At 34.6% G+C, this 16,171-nt stretch overlaps 1 protein-coding gene across 6 annotated transcripts in view; it reads left to right on the top strand.

Moving 5' to 3' along the window:
• LOC127840825 (polypeptide N-acetylgalactosaminyltransferase 13-like) overlaps positions 1-16,171 on the top strand; it is a 71,602-nt gene that overhangs the window by 16,044 nt on the left and 39,387 nt on the right. For 2 of the 6 annotated variants that reach the window (XM_052369247.1, XM_052369240.1), the window contains exon 1: positions 15,393-15,554. The exons of 2 other annotated variants lie outside the window; for them this stretch is intronic. The gene's annotated coding sequence lies outside the window, so the exon portion shown is untranslated. Of the gene's footprint in view, positions 1-1,351; positions 1,426-14,850; positions 14,926-15,392; positions 15,555-16,171 lie in introns of those variants that run through there. 2 more of the 6 variants (XM_052369243.1, XM_052369246.1) reach the window with 2 other exon arrangements.

Raw genomic sequence — 16,171 nt, forward strand, 5'->3', positions numbered from 1 at the left:
TACTAAACTGCTATGAATTGTATTGAATTTATATTATTGGCTGTTCCTATTATTAATTGCGTTGACAATTAAACACCTTACAATTTGAAAGTTAATTTTGTAAAAAATATAAACGATGTTACATTGCCATTTTACCATTCAACACAGCAAGAATTCAAAACACGTTAAAAAGCAATCTGGATATTATTTGCAGAGAATAGTCAGAAGAGCGAAAAAAATCAAGTTGTCTGGTGTCTCTCTCATTATGCTATATGGAAGACAAATGTCAAGTTTAAATGAATTGAACGAAAGTGCAATAACTTTCTTTTGATACATATCATTTCAATATTAAACCTAGTTGTGCCATATTTAACAAAACGATATATTTTGATATAAAATGCAAAAAGGTGTCCTTAATTGTGGGTTTTACTACTGACTTTTTTGAAGAGTTGTTATTTTAGCTTTTCTTTTTATCATACAAGTATAATAAAAGTAGATCTAACACTATGTAGGTTACGTGCAATAATCACGTATCACTCATTCTCACGGGAATTGGGATTTTAGTTTTCAATGGCTACAGCTTGAAATAATTCTTTTGACAGGCCAACTTTCTTGTCAAATATTTTGTATCTTTTATATCAATAAGAAAAACTACAAAAGAAGTTGTCGGTGATACTTGCATTGCCTTAATTAAGTAAAAATGATACAAAAATGAAATGTTCGAGACTGTCGTCGGAGGAAAGCTCTCTTTTTACATGCTTACTGTGACATTATGGCTGTACAAAAATAACGAGTTTCCAATACTTTTAGTAAGAGTCGGGTCTTGGGAGCCTGCCAATCGCTAAACAAGTAAAAAGTTAGTAAATATCTAGTTGAACACGCACGCTTTTTAATGTCGTTAAACATAGAAAACATATGAAATGTCCGAGACCACATATTCCAGAGCTACTTAAAAGAACGTTTATACCCACATGAAAGATATCCGATTTTGTTTGGCAGCACTTAGAAATCCATCATATGACACTTTGAGTTTCACTTTGCTTATTACCATTAAAAATAAGAATTATAGACGAGAGAGTGAGTTCAGGTGTCTTAATTACCTAAATCTGAAATGTCCGATACGACAATTCTATTCGTTGTCAATAAGTGTATGGTTAATGTTTCATCTCTTTTAAAATGGCTTGACATTACAAGCATTTATAACCAGAAAAGAAATAGATGTCCGGAAAAGTATTCAGTTTAAGAAAAGAAATAAGTGTGCAAGAAATGTCCGAGACTGAAATTTCCGATACGAAAACTTGTAATTCAAGTAGCTGATGTCATAATTAAGAATTACGTGAAATGATATGACGTCATCGCTATTCCACATGTTCCTGGAATAACAAGGTTGTTTATCTCCGCTATATTTGTATGAAGACGCCCGGGAAGGTGTATTGAAAATAAGTGGTAAGATGTTTAACATTTTTGCCTGATATATGAAATTGATTGTTTGAAGTTTGATCATGTTTTGCAATTTGAATTATTGATATTTAATCAATATGATACAAATGTTTTTTTGGACAGAAATACTTTCATTGTCCGTAAAATAACCTGTGAAATGTCCGAGACATTTGGTATCGAACATTTCATTCAACTTTGTGCCTGCAGTGATATATTTTACTGTATGCGCATAAAAGTGGAGGTATATGGAAGGATGTTCAATAATTTCGCTAGTACATAATAAAGTTAATTAAAGACTTTGAAGTACTACAATGAACCAGCATAATTAGATTGTGGATTATGTTAAAAATAATGAGAATCAAATGCCCACATAGTACCGTAATCAAACGGCCAACTTTTTAGCATGTTGTAAAAATCGTTTATTTCCGTGTTCTCACTGGGGAGACTATTATTATATTACATGTATCAATTGGCATTTTCATTTTTAGAGATGTGTACGCAGATAAGGTTTAATAAGATCATTAGTTCTTAAGGTATCTTGGAAACAAAATGTACCGGACGGTTTGCTATCGAGTATTTTTGATATGACGAAATTTCGTTTTCAACAGCCCCACTAACGAATTTACATCAAAATAATAGTTTGTGTGGAGGCATAAAGCGGCGACTATATTCTAGCCTTTTCATAAAGAAAACTAAATTGTTAAGTGTTTTGTTTCATATCATTCCTTGTTTTTTAGACAAAGGCTTCTGTTTATTCTACGATTTGCAAAAGCCTCTGAATATATTGAAATTGGACAATAATAATTTAATGATAAACGATGAAAATAGAAGTTTTGAAACTATAATTTAATTGTGAATTTTTGTGATGATACACGACCCTAACAGGCGTCTACAGAATGGGATAACAAGATGTGTATATCACCAATGATTTATTAAATACGAGTTTGACATGGACTCTGGTTCTTAGGGGCGACATTCCTCTCAGAATGCTTGTAATTTCATTCAAGAACTTTGCCAATCCATCAGTGTTGGGAAAAAAAGATACTGTCGATACAGGTTGTTCTGAGGAATTATTGATTTCGCGCTCCAGATTTGAGTTAAATATCGTTCGTCGCGTTCTAATTGAGACGTATAATTTTTAACCTATACCATCTTTCATCCTTGACGATCAGACGCTTTGGCACGTGTGGTGGATGACGCGCAATTCGGAAAATGCGCGGTTGCACTTCTGTATTTTTATGTGCATCATATTTTTTTCACATTAATTCTACTATGTTTGTATGTTTTCCAAGTGTAACAACCCACCTCAAATAATGAAATTGAACTAATTTTAGAATGATATAGCGTTTCACCACTTCCACGTACATATATCCACTACACACAGGTGTTGCGCCTGATTGCGTGGTTTATTTCGCATTTTTAGATATTATTAATCAAATATCGAGGTAAAAATAAGAAATACAAAATAAAATTAAATTAAACATATAAGTCAACCGGCAACAAGCGAATTATCCTTACATATTTGAAATCATCGTGAATCAGCGCGCTCATGGTTAATAATTTGGTCAGTATGGTGAAATAATTCATATTACATTAACAAAAAATATGACCTTCATGGGATTGTTGAAAACTCATTGTGAACCTATTATTGACATACCATAATAAGAAATATATTTTTTAAACATATTCGGCATGTATCCTGACCTTAAAATAAAGTTAGAATAGTAAAGTCCCAGTATAAGCAAGGATGGACACGACAGACTCGGATCGTCCGGGGGGAGTCGTGGGCTTTTCCGCATTTTTGAGCGTCGACGGTCTTGTAAAGACATCCACCCAGTTACACCACGGAATCAACGCGGATCAACAGGGACAAGCTCGACAGCAAAACGGAATCAACACGGTACCGTAACGGACTATCCCGGCAGAGCTACAGAGTATTACGGACCAACACGGCAGAGGCACGGATAGTCCCCGATAAACACGGCATCTGCACAGACCTTCCCGGATCTACACGACAACGACACGGACCAACGTGACGGCGACACGGACCAAACACGATTCACCCGCACCGAAAATAACTCGTGGACAACCTTTTTTTTCTTTGTTGGTGATTCCATCATTCTGCAATCAGGCCTCGTAGGTTTGATCTCGTATTTCGCAAACATAACTAGACCCAGCACTTCCTTGACGATGGTTTCCCTCAGCTTAACACTTGATCATCGTCGGCTGATCCGTTGCTGCTTACGTCCGCCAAAATAAACTTGTCGGCGTTGACATAGGCCGTGAGGATTATGGAGTGGTAACGTTTGTAGTTGTAGTACATGGTGCCACCAGGCCAAGGACACTGTATGGCCTTGCGCTTACCGTCCAAGGTACCAACACAGTTGTGCAGCTGCCATATGTCGCCGAACTGCTTGGCAATGTTCTTCCACTCATCTGGCGCGTTTAAGAACAGGGACTTATTTCCTCATCAAATTGTACGAGTATCGCCTCACACATCTGACGGATGATCTTGGAGAGGGTGTTGTGTGTCATCCGGAATCCATACATGAGAGAGTGGTAGCTGTCCCTTGATGCTAGGTACCGCAGCCAACTTAATGACAGCCGTCAGAGGCGTATTGTAGTTTGACCTCTTCGGTTGGATTATGTGTTCACTGCGTTTCATGATCTCGCCCATGTTGCATCGTCGGTAGCACAGAAAAAAGTGAATCGATTTTAAAATTGCCCATATGTAAATGAACATCCGCCATCGTCCGTGTTTTGCCGTGTTTCTTCGTGATACTCCGTGTTTTTACCGTATTTACACTGTGAAGGTCCTTGTTAACACATTGTTTATCCGACGTCATCCGTGTATCCGCCTCGTTGCCACCGTATAAGACTGTCCGTGTTTGCACCGTCTTCATCCTTAGTAGCTCCGTACTGATCCGTGATGGTAGCGAAACAATAAAACTGTACCGGCGTATTCCGTGTAATCGCCGCGAAGGATCCGGCGACAACCGTACATTTTCCGGCATGGTCCTCGATGGTCCGGGGCCTGAAATTTGTTCCCACACAGTCACGGACAACCAAGTCATAGATATAGTTACTAAATCGTGGCCACGAGAAAGAAAAAAGAGGAGTGCAATTTAAAAAAACAAACCTCTATGCCACCATACGTTCGTCATATATGTGTGGCTAGATAATAAAACGATTTTCCCTCTAGCATTGACACTATACTACTTCAGTAGTTTTGCCTCACAATACAAGACAAAAGGCATTTTCTGAATGATTTGCATTCACCCCCCCCCCCCCCCCCCCTAAATATACGAGTTATTTGATATCTTAAAAGCAATGCTGTGTTATCAACATAAGGCGTCTATTGATAGTAAATTCCGTCTTCCCCTAACGATTTACTGACCAAGCACTGACGTTTTTAGATGGGCGCTTTAGCGCCCGTCTAAAGTCCTTAGTGTGAAATTCAGGTCGATACGACTAGGTATGATTAACCCAATACCCGCTTGCGTATCCGCGCAAGAAAGAGTTGTATAATTTATGCAAGAGGTTTGAGTTCTCCAATTATGTGTATTCACAAATGGCAACATTATATTAATATCGTGTTACATTCAATATTTTCGAACGGTGTTTTATAGAAAAGAATCAATAAACAATGATCGTATTGTACGTGTCGCGGAGGAGATTGTTTATGAATGATTAAAATAGTCCACTTTCTGCTGCGTGTGCGTGACGTAGTATTTTCGCTCAGCTCATTCATAAATCTGAGGCTGGCGATAAACAAAGGGGAGTCCGTGGGAGAATAACGCAGTAGTATAAGGTTACGCTTGTTTATATTCACAGGTCTCAATTAATAATACGTTGACCACGAGTTCAACAATTATTACAGGGATACGATAGACAACATAAAAATATGTTTCATTATCGCTGAAACTGTTAAAAAAACACATTTAAATATAACAATAATATTCTCTAAAAAATGTAGTATTGCTGTTTTGAAATAAGGTTTGCAATTTTGTTTTCTAAATAACTTAATTCAAAACAAAAGTTTAATTATAGTGTTTTTTACTTGTTAGTCGCATATTTACCGCATTATAATGTGTGTTATAATAGGCAAACCATACATTAGTACAATTCAATCTGCCTTCGCACATAGAAGGAATGGGTCAATTAGGTGCTGCGTTTCCTTTGCTTACTTCAGTTAGAGGTCAATTATTTAAGTAATAGCAATCACAAGGCTCCGACTTCAAAGGAATTGCGGAGCTTTCTTACATAATAAAAGTCGTAGTCGCATGGTATTTGCGTTTTGCGTCCTTTTTGGTCACGTGGTTCTTTTTCCCGGTTGTTTTGGCATTCATGATATATGAGGCTATTAATAGATGCGTCTGTCGATAAACAAAGGAAAGTTTACGGGTTATAACAACGCAATAGGTTACGCTCTCGCATACAACTCAATGACGTAGTACAGGTCGTAAAATGAGAGATACGGGGAAAAAGTTGACGCTTATTTATATCAAAGACCCATATTATCTATAGGTCTTTGTTTATATTCTCAATTTATAAAACGTTGAACATAAGTTCAACAATAACTTCAGCGATACGATAGACAAAAAAAAGTTTCATAATTGCTAAACCCGAATATAACGGACAATTTATAATAATAATGCGAATGCAATAGCAGAAGGTTAGTAGAAGGTTAAGCTTGTTTATATTCACAGTTCTCAATACATAGACAGTTGGATATGAGTTCATGAATTACTACAGGCATACTATAGGCAACCTCGAAAATGCTTTTTAATCGCTAAAACCGAAAACAACCTAATATATTATATTAAATATATTTATAACAATAAATGTCTTTTAAAAATGTAGTCGGCTTATACGCTGACTTTGAAATAAAATTAGCAATTTACTTTTCTAAATAATTAAATACAATTAAACAAAAGTTTAACTATTGTGTTGTGTTTTTCACTTGTAAGCTGCATATTCACCGCATGAAATGTGTGTTAGCATTGTCAAACCACACATTAGTGTGAGTAAAATAAAAAATATACTACGGGAGAGCACTTCATATGTGTCCTCATATGCCTTGTTATGAGTATCTTTCTTCACTATCGAAATATATCGTATGTTTATATTTGATTTAAACGCAGTTTTCTTTCGACACATTTAAATTACACGTCAATAGCGCCGTCATGCGAAAATGGGTCTTATGCGTTTCGGCAAGCGTTTGTTAAACCCAACATGTGCTTTTGCGCAGTCAGGCCATAGGCGATGCTGTTCGCTTTAAAATCACTCAATATGTTATGTTTCTCCTTACCAGAAGGAGTGATAGCTGAGTGGGCTATTTATATGATGGGCGCATATGGAATAAGACCCATTTTCACATGACGAGGGTCATTACAAATCTCATTGCGAATTGAAAATGCCACATTTAAGAACAATGCTTTTTGATACAAAATTGAATTGAAAATAGCAAACTTGTTAATAATGGCAGCCTATCCACACATTAAGGAATGATTTCCAGACGTGCTGACCAAGTACGGCAAACATTGTGGTATGATAATTAAACGATTTTCTCTTATCGTAACACTATACTATTTCGCTAATGATTGTTTTCTCATCTTGGAGGCGAAAGTGAAATTCTGCGAGATGGATTGTAACGCGTAATTGTAACAGGGCCTCACTTTGTGTCGTTTGAGCATACAGAGAGTAGTCCGGAATTCCTTACACTGAACAGTGCTACATCCTTTGAATTGAGCACATACGCAGTGATATAGCAAAAATTCAGAGGTTGTATCTCGAATCAGCTTATTAAATATTCGAAAATATTCATGCGTGCCTGTTGGCGTTATGAAAAAGTCACTAAGATGAAAACTGAAACAGCTACGCCTAAAAGCGCATGAGTGCTCTATACCTATGTTTATGTTAGCGTTGTTGACACCGTGTGAACTGCTCGGGTAATAAGTTAAGCATAAACAGCAATGTTTATATACTTTTATTCCTCCATATACAATTTACGAAGATTGTTGTATATTTTGAATTTGTATATGGTGTCAAAAATCAAAAGTTTTGTACACGGAACTTTTATTATGAATTTATATTCTTGGTGAGATAGTCATTTGATATAAGAAAAAAATATTCCTTTAATATGGTGACTGCAAATTTTCTTTATATTAAGTTATCATTACCATTTTCATCATACTTTCTATGCTTTAAGAACTTCCAAAAAGCATGTTGTTTTTATTTTGTCTTAGTTATTTCTATGAAATAATAAGGATAATAAAAAGTGCACACAAAACTCGACCCGTGCGCTATGACACACACTTTATAAAGTTGAATGACGTGTGTTCATTTCAAACTTGCGATTGATTTTCAAAAATGAATTGCGTGTTGAATTATGCAATAGCGAACATCTTCAGTGCCTTCAGCGCTTTGATTAGTCTTGGAATTGGGGATGGAAATCACTGGTTATGCGTAATTGTAATTGAGCCAAAATGTGTTTGTATGTTTCGTAAGAACAGAAGAGAGTAGTCCGCATTTTCATAAACTAAGAAGTGTTACATTGTATACTACAAAACGCGTTTATATTTATCATGTTCCGGGGAATAATGCTCAAATCAGTCAATGGAATGAATGAAATGTGTTCATTCGGGTCAGCTGGCGTTATATAAAGGACCTCTAAGGAGATTATATCGCCGGATATCTTCTTTTAAGATATTACTGGTGAAACTAAATTCAATTCCACCTAGTTAAAGTGTGTCGGGATGACGTCGGTCTTCATGTATCTCATTTGGTGCATTAAAGGGGACGTCAACCTGATTTTACGAAAAAAGGAAAGATAAAAAATACCGTAGTTTTTACAATTATCAGTTTATATTGATTACAATATCACGACTGGTATATTACATTACTTGAAAAAGTTGCAAAGTCTTCATATGTTTATTATATTCGGTAATAAAATTTTACTGGGTATGTGTACCAGGTAACTACCAGTTAACTATAAATATCGTAAGTAGATTGGCCATTATCGTCACGTGGTAAACCCAGGAATGTAAATTGTGCATGCATAGTGAATTGTATATATTTTATATATAAAATGATAAATCTACTTGCGTTATTTATATAATGTTTATCGTTATGTCACCTATTTTCGCGATGTAGGTTCGATTCCACATCGCGAAATTTTATTACCGAATATACTGAAAATATGAACTTTTTTCAAGTAATGTAATATACCAGTCATGGTATTTAAATCAATATAAACTAATAATTGTAAAAATACGGTGTTTTAGAACTTTTCTTTTTTCGTAAATGTGGTTCACTGCCCCTTTAAGAAGTTAAAGATCAAATATGGACACTATTTTGAAAATGATAGGTAAAACACATCAGTTTCATTCTTTTTAATAGAGGCGTCATGTTGTTACCTCATTTATCTTAATATTGTTCGTTTGTCACAGTAACCTATTTCTTTATGATATATTGTTGATGAGATGATAATGATTTTGCAAAGAGTTTTTGCATAGTTTTGTCATATTGTTATTTAATTAACAATGTTCTCGGCGCCAGTGTTAGCCCTCGATTGATGAATCCTTAACGCTCATGATGAACATACTCGTCAGCTGACGCCAGGATGACGACAATCATAAATTATTTAGACAGTTCTATTGGACTTTCAGTGTCTTATCAGATAAAGTTTTGATTTGTGGTATTTTTTTTCATTTAAACTAATTTTAAATACATGTGCGTTTATAATTAGGTGAAACGTTTAAATAAATAATATTTTCAACAAATGACCCTATTTTCAAGAAGCGCTTAGGTCTTAAGCAGCAGTCAACTGTGTTTAGTTACCACTTTTATAAATAGCCTATTTAAAATAAAATGTAACATGTTAAGCTTTTTTGTGAAATTAAAATCTTTAAGCCCAATAAACACACAGAAGGTAAGCCTTATATATAATGCTATAATAGAAAGAAGGAGTGCAACTTCATTTATCGTAAAACTACACCATCTTTAGTGTAAACCATGTAACTCGAACAATTTTTAACGAATCAAATACACACTGGTTGTTTTCGAAAGCTAATACAAATAATTTCTCAGGACAAAATTTATCTTTGTTACTCATCTAGCGTTAAATGTAAGCTATTGCTACAAGGAACACGACTTTTATGGGTTAACTTTATTTTAAGAGATATTTTACGAAACATTCGTTGATTTTGACTGTTTGTGGGATTTTAAATGCACAATTAGAAAATCTTTTAAAGTGTTTTGTCAAATACATTGGTAAAAGCGAGAACAATTCATTGTATAGTTATTAACAAATCGTTTCCTAAACAAGTAAGGAGTTAGGTGTGAAGTCCATTACTTGAGTATTTCACGAATAAGTAGTAAAAAACATTTGAAAACTTATACTGACTCAATGCCATATTTATTTCACAGGGCATACTAATATTAGACGCGTTCTGAGAAAACTGGGTCTAATGCCTGTGCGTAAAGTGTCGTTCCTGATTAGCCTGTGCAGTCCACACAGGTTAATCAGGGACGACACTTTCGCTTTTATGTCATTTCTCGTTTAAATGAAGTCTCTTCTGAGCAAAAATCCAAATTAGGCGGAAAGTGTCGTTCCTGGTTAGCCTGTGCGGACTGCACAGACTAATCTGGGACGACATTTTACGCACATGCATTATGCCCAGTTTTCTCAGAACGCGACTCATATGATCGTAAACGATATACCACACACAGCGCATCATTTTAATAAACACTGAGGCTAAACTGTAAAGCATCCATAGACTGAAAATTACTGTACACAGTTTTATATTCGATTAATGTTCCGGTTATAATTTACCTAAGTTCTTAAATTGAAAAACCAAATTTAAAATAATTATTTTCTACCGTTTTGAAAATATATGCCTCAGATGTTGTCATCGCTTAAAGGTTTTGTGAAACATTTACAATTTCCCTCACACGAGTTACCTTTCCCGCTTTAAGAAAGTCTTTGGGAAATTCCCTTTCTAATTGTATTGTTGTTGTTTTATGGCATTTCTATTGTAAGGATACTTCTATTAAAAAAAAACAATTGACAAAGAACTTAATAGAATAATTGAGCTGTTCATAAAAAAGATAGGCGTATCGATCAACAAATGAACAGTTTGCAGACGCGGGCAGTCATGACATGACGGAGCTAATATCATGCTTGGTATTTGAGACGAAAATCGATCATTAATGCGGGAGATCAAATAACATTCCTCAAAAGGTAATATGCAAAGGCAAGTTACGGCTGCTGTGAGACTTTACAACAATTCCTTTGAGTTTTATTTTTTACAGTTATAGGTTATTAAAGATTGATTTTGGTAAGATAAGCTTGTAACCGCACCATCTTTTGTAAAGAGAACAATACTAGTATTATGGAATGTGTGATTAACAAATGAACAGAAGTATTAAATATGCCACAAAACGGGGCAAAAAGGAATCGATTATTTTTATATCTCATTTAAGACAATGTTTCTTGCAGCCAAATGTCGTCTGCACCAACTGTATAAAACACTTGCATCTACAAATCACTTGTCTGAAGTTTTTTAATGTTTGTTGAAGTTTGATGTGTTTTTGGATGATTATTAATGTTAATAAATGAGTCGCGTTCTGAGAAAACTGGGCATACGCCTGTGCGTAAAGTGTCGTCCCAGATTAGCCTGTGCAGTGCGCACAGGCTAATCAGGGACAAAACTTCCCGCTTTTATGACATTTTTCGTTTAAATGAAGTCTCTTCTTAGCAAAGATCCAATTTAGGCGGAAAGTGTCGTCCTTTATAAGCCTGTGTGGACTGCATGTTCTAATCTGGGACGGCACTTTACGCACATGAATTATGCCCAGTTGTCTCAGAACAAGACTCAAATCATCTTCCCTCTCACGCACCCCTTCTTCTCCACTGCACTTGAACATGACACGACACTATCAAATAAATGCACAACTCAAAATAGTCAGCATACGAGGGAAGATTAAAATGCTCATCAAACAGCCTACGGTAAAATAATTAATGGTATAAATTTAATAAAATAAAATAATATAACTCAGTAATTTCATTCAGTAGCGATGCTGTTTCTACGATAATTATCGATTTATTATTAATACGCGTGTAGATGGAAAAAAAGTTTTGGTTTCCAGCAAGCGCTAAACGGGTTGACTGTCAATCGAGTTAATTTTTAAAAGTCATTCTTCGGGATTTAGTAAAACTTTTTTTACCGCTAATTTTCAAGAGATACGATCAAAATGGCAAGATGAGATAAAATAAAAATGACAAGGCTTTTTTATTTGTGTTTACTGTTCGGTTTTGAGCTCTGTCAGCAAGAAATGAAGCTGCTTAATTTTATGAAATGAAATCAAACCACATTGACAGCTGGATAAATCATATCAATGTTTAACCGAATAATTGGATTGTTATCATTTTCGTTCAATATTTAATGTACAAATAAATTAATTTGCATTTCCCTTTCGGTGTTTTTTAAGCCTGTTTTTGTAAAACGTCTGCCCTTGTCCCATATTTACATGACTAAGGTTTTGATAAAAACCTTGTACGAAGCGTTTTGATGTTTTCTTGCTGCTCTGACTGCAGACAGCGCTAATATCTAATCAGGCATGCACGCTAACGACTCGAAACATGTACAGTTAGGTCAATAATATCACGCTTATCAAGTAGCGTTCCTCAACCTCAGAACAACGAGGCAGATTGTGCTTTTCCCGTATTCGTGTCAGATAAAACCAAAAACTATGAAATCATGCTTTAGGTATACATGTATACAGAAACTAGAAGTGGGCATACCACAAGCAAGTGTCTGCAGGGCTGCACATCGGAACAGAAACTGATGATAGCCCAGTGATGTATAAAATTGAAGACATACAATTGTGATCATTAATTAACAAGCTACGATTCCGTGGATATTGGGTGGATTTGTCTTTAGTAAACATTAGTACGAATTTATTAATATGAATCGCAAAGATATTGTCTGCACTTACAATGACAACTTGCACGCATTGACAATAGATATTTAATACCTCGTCAACTACCGGCTTGTGTATACATTTCTGTAAATTAAATACAAAATCACGTACACATTATTAAAACACAGTAGAAATATATGTATTACTTTTTATTTATTTTTGACGATTATTTTTGTTTACTTAACTTTTATTAGTATATATTTTGTATGTGTATCTTCTTTTAGTCAACAACACAGTCAGTTAACTAGTTAGTGACTCGAAATATGTTTTTTATATGAGAGTAATATGATGGTATATAATTAAAGTATGAAAAGTATCACATGTACTTTTATAATGCAATACAGAATGTGTTTGTGCTTTCGAAATAAAGTTTTGTGTGTTTGTGAATAGGTAGCTAGGTTTTGCAAAATGTAGTTTATTGTTAACGGAAAAGAAAAACAGAAACACAACGGATACTGTGTTATTCAAACAAATGTTACCTAAATGCTTTTGTCAGTACCTGATTATTTAAGTGACACATGTAAACATAGTATTACCAGGCAAATATTTGAGTTGCGAACACGATGAATTATTACATTATTGAGTTTATCTGTAAGGAAGTATATATAAACCATACACGCTTTGGTTTCTGAATGCCTCATGTAAATGCGCTCATTATAAGCTATCAAGTATCCGTCTTTAGAATGTTACACTAGAAACACGACACTTGAGTGTCATGCTGGGCTAAACCGATTACTTAAGGCCAAAGCATGTTTATTATTGGTGTTTCGGACTCGTCAATAATTCTAAGTGCTGAAATATTGTGAAACATAATTAAAATCTAAACAAAATCATCATTCTATCAATAATATTAGACCTAACAATAATATAAATACACGCAGTTTCAGAATTCAGAATGTCGTAAAATAAAGCATTCCAGAAGTTAAATGCTTGTATAGGAAACATGAAACGCCATTATAATTATGCGGATCAATATTGTTCCATTTGTCAATAACATTTGTAGAACCGTTTTGAATGATGTTTTCAATGATTTACCTACATTAAAGTGCTATTATGGGCATTTTCACTGTTGAATTGAGCTAAACAGATTTAACAGGTCAAAAGAGTTAGTTAAAATGTGGTTACTGACCAATTATCTGCAACTCATCTTGCTACATTTGTTTATAAAAATATATTTTATATTCGATATTTTACGTGACCGGGGAGTCCTGTAAGCCGAAATGATCTGTAAAACAAAATTGTGTCTTTGTGTCGTATGAACGAATCTGCACTAAAAATAAATTTAGTATCACATCGTACATGCATGATCAGTTGTCAAACGAAAGTACGGTTGATATTCAAATGCATTACTTTTCTCTTTCCGGGATATTGTTTTAGTATGTTGATGCTGCATTAACAAATATTAGTGTATATGAAGTGAAATGCCCATAATATGACTTTAAGGAGCACTTTGGAGCAAACAAGTTGTGGTGAGTAGGAATTAAACTTGAAGAGAAGTCGCGAATTAGAAAGGACGAAAAGTTGTTTATTGGCGGGTTGGACGTTTAACGTGCTAAACGTTTTTTTTTGTCTGCAGAACAAAGCTCTGTGTATCTTATAAAATATTAACAAAACGTACATCTCTGTAATTTGTGATACTCTATCAAAGAGTTACAATATCAATAGACTCTAAAAGATGCCATTAAAATAAATAGTTAAAAAATAATTATCATTCTTGTGAATATGTGCACATTTTAGCTTCGTATGTCTAGAAGGTACAAGGATGCAGTAATATAATTTATTAATATTATAATGTTTCGCTAACCTAAACATGTCAAAATAAACGGCATAGATTACCTGATGTATGCATATTTTTTCGAAAAAGAACAATAACACTCCTGACGAAGAAAAGGTTCAAAAGAACACGGGCCTTTAAAGGGATCTTTTCACGCTTTGGTAAATTGACAAAATTGAAAAAAGTTGTTTCAGATTCGCAAATTTTCGTTTTAGTTATGATATTTGTGAGGAAACAGTTATACTGAACATTTACCATGCTCTAATATAGCCATTATATGCATCTTTTAACGATTTTAAAACCTAAAAATTATAAAGCGTTGCAACGCGAAACGATTGAATAATTTGGAGAGTTCTGTTTTTGTCGTTAAATTTTGTGCAACTACGAAGATTGCCTATATAACGTATAAAATACGTCGAGGGTGTGTATTCGGCGAAATAGCTCAGTAGGCTAGAGCGTTTTTACTTCAGGACTCTGGCAGGACTCCAGGGGTCACTAGTTCGAAACCTGCTCCGGGCAATGATCTTTTCCTTTTTTTAATTTTATTCTTGATTTTTTACTGCAGCTTTTACGATCCAATGTTTACATTTATCAATATAAAGCATTTAATGAATAAGTTAAAAAATGCCAAAATCTGTGAAAAGGCCCCTTTAACAACTATACAGATTATAAAGCACGCGTGGTACTGTAAGAGCGAGATACCTTTTGATTCTAGAGGTCACTGGTTCGATCTATAGAGTAGGCACGTAAGTTTGTATCCTTGCTATAACACATTCTTTAAAACTTTTCCAAAATTTCAGTTTTGTTTATAATGATGTAATCATATTTTTAATAACAAGGAGTCACTTTCGCAAATAAATTAAGCTCCATTAAATGATTTAATTTATTTTTAAGTAAACCTAGTTTAGCGCATGAGCAAAAAAAACCCGGATGTTGGCATGTTTTGACCAAGCTAAAATGGTAAAATGCAGAGAAGATGTTAACAGGTTATATCAAAATTAAAATACCTTAATTTGAAAGAATGTTATAGTAAAGTTATTGATATTCTTACTTTTAAAACCCACTGTTTAAAATAAACACATAATTATTTCATATTGATTTATAGTCGTTTTCTTGAACAAAAGTTTAAACTTTGATACAACAATGTACGATTAACGAAAACATATGTACAGTCACGATTTTTGCCTTATGCATGGAGTGGATGTTTCGCCTGTCAATTGTTTGTAAATAACAATGCCTTAAGCGCGACACAACGCAGCCATACAATGCGACCTTCTGTCTTTTCCAATGACAGCAGTTTTGAGTAGATAGTGCAGAATAAATCGTAGTGCTCGTTTCGCTGTGTGTAGTGGCTGACGGATATGACAAACTTACAGTATGTATTAATTCGTATTCTTAACTCACAGGCGTAATAGATATTTGTCAAGTACTTCAATACTAAAAAAATATGTAAACCGGCGTATACTTAACGCACTAGCTCGTCAAATTATTCTGGAGTAGTTTATATATAGTCATATCATTAGTTGATGGTTTTCTGTATATACTCAGGAGTCAGGGCAACATTTTATAAATCGCTCACTGCCATTAAGATCAACCGATAAACTATTGTTTAAAAGCTAATTGGACTACAATGTGCACTTAATAGAATCTTTTTTGTCGTGTTTGGTGCTCTGGCATGCGTAAATTTCAAATAGAGACGTTGATCCGCTTACGGAAATTACTTTTGTTAACATTCGGGGGCAGGAAATTATGGAAACGTATATGGTACACCCTGATACTGTGATGATGTCAACATTCTATGACGGCATGATATGAAAAAGGTGTCATGTCGTCAAAAATAACTCATCATGTCGACCAAAACAACGAAGGCAAGTCATTTTCAAAAGAGCATGACGCCTAACATTATGTTGATTTGTCGACATAAGATATGTTGTCAAGACGTAAACAATCCGCATGTTGGAATAAGAGCCTAAATCTCTGACAATATTTTAT

The sequence above is a fragment of the Dreissena polymorpha genome, chromosome 8 (genome assembly GCF_020536995.1).
Source record: "Dreissena polymorpha isolate Duluth1 chromosome 8, UMN_Dpol_1.0, whole genome shotgun sequence".
Lineage (NCBI taxonomy): Eukaryota > Metazoa > Mollusca > Bivalvia > Myida > Dreissenidae > Dreissena > Dreissena polymorpha.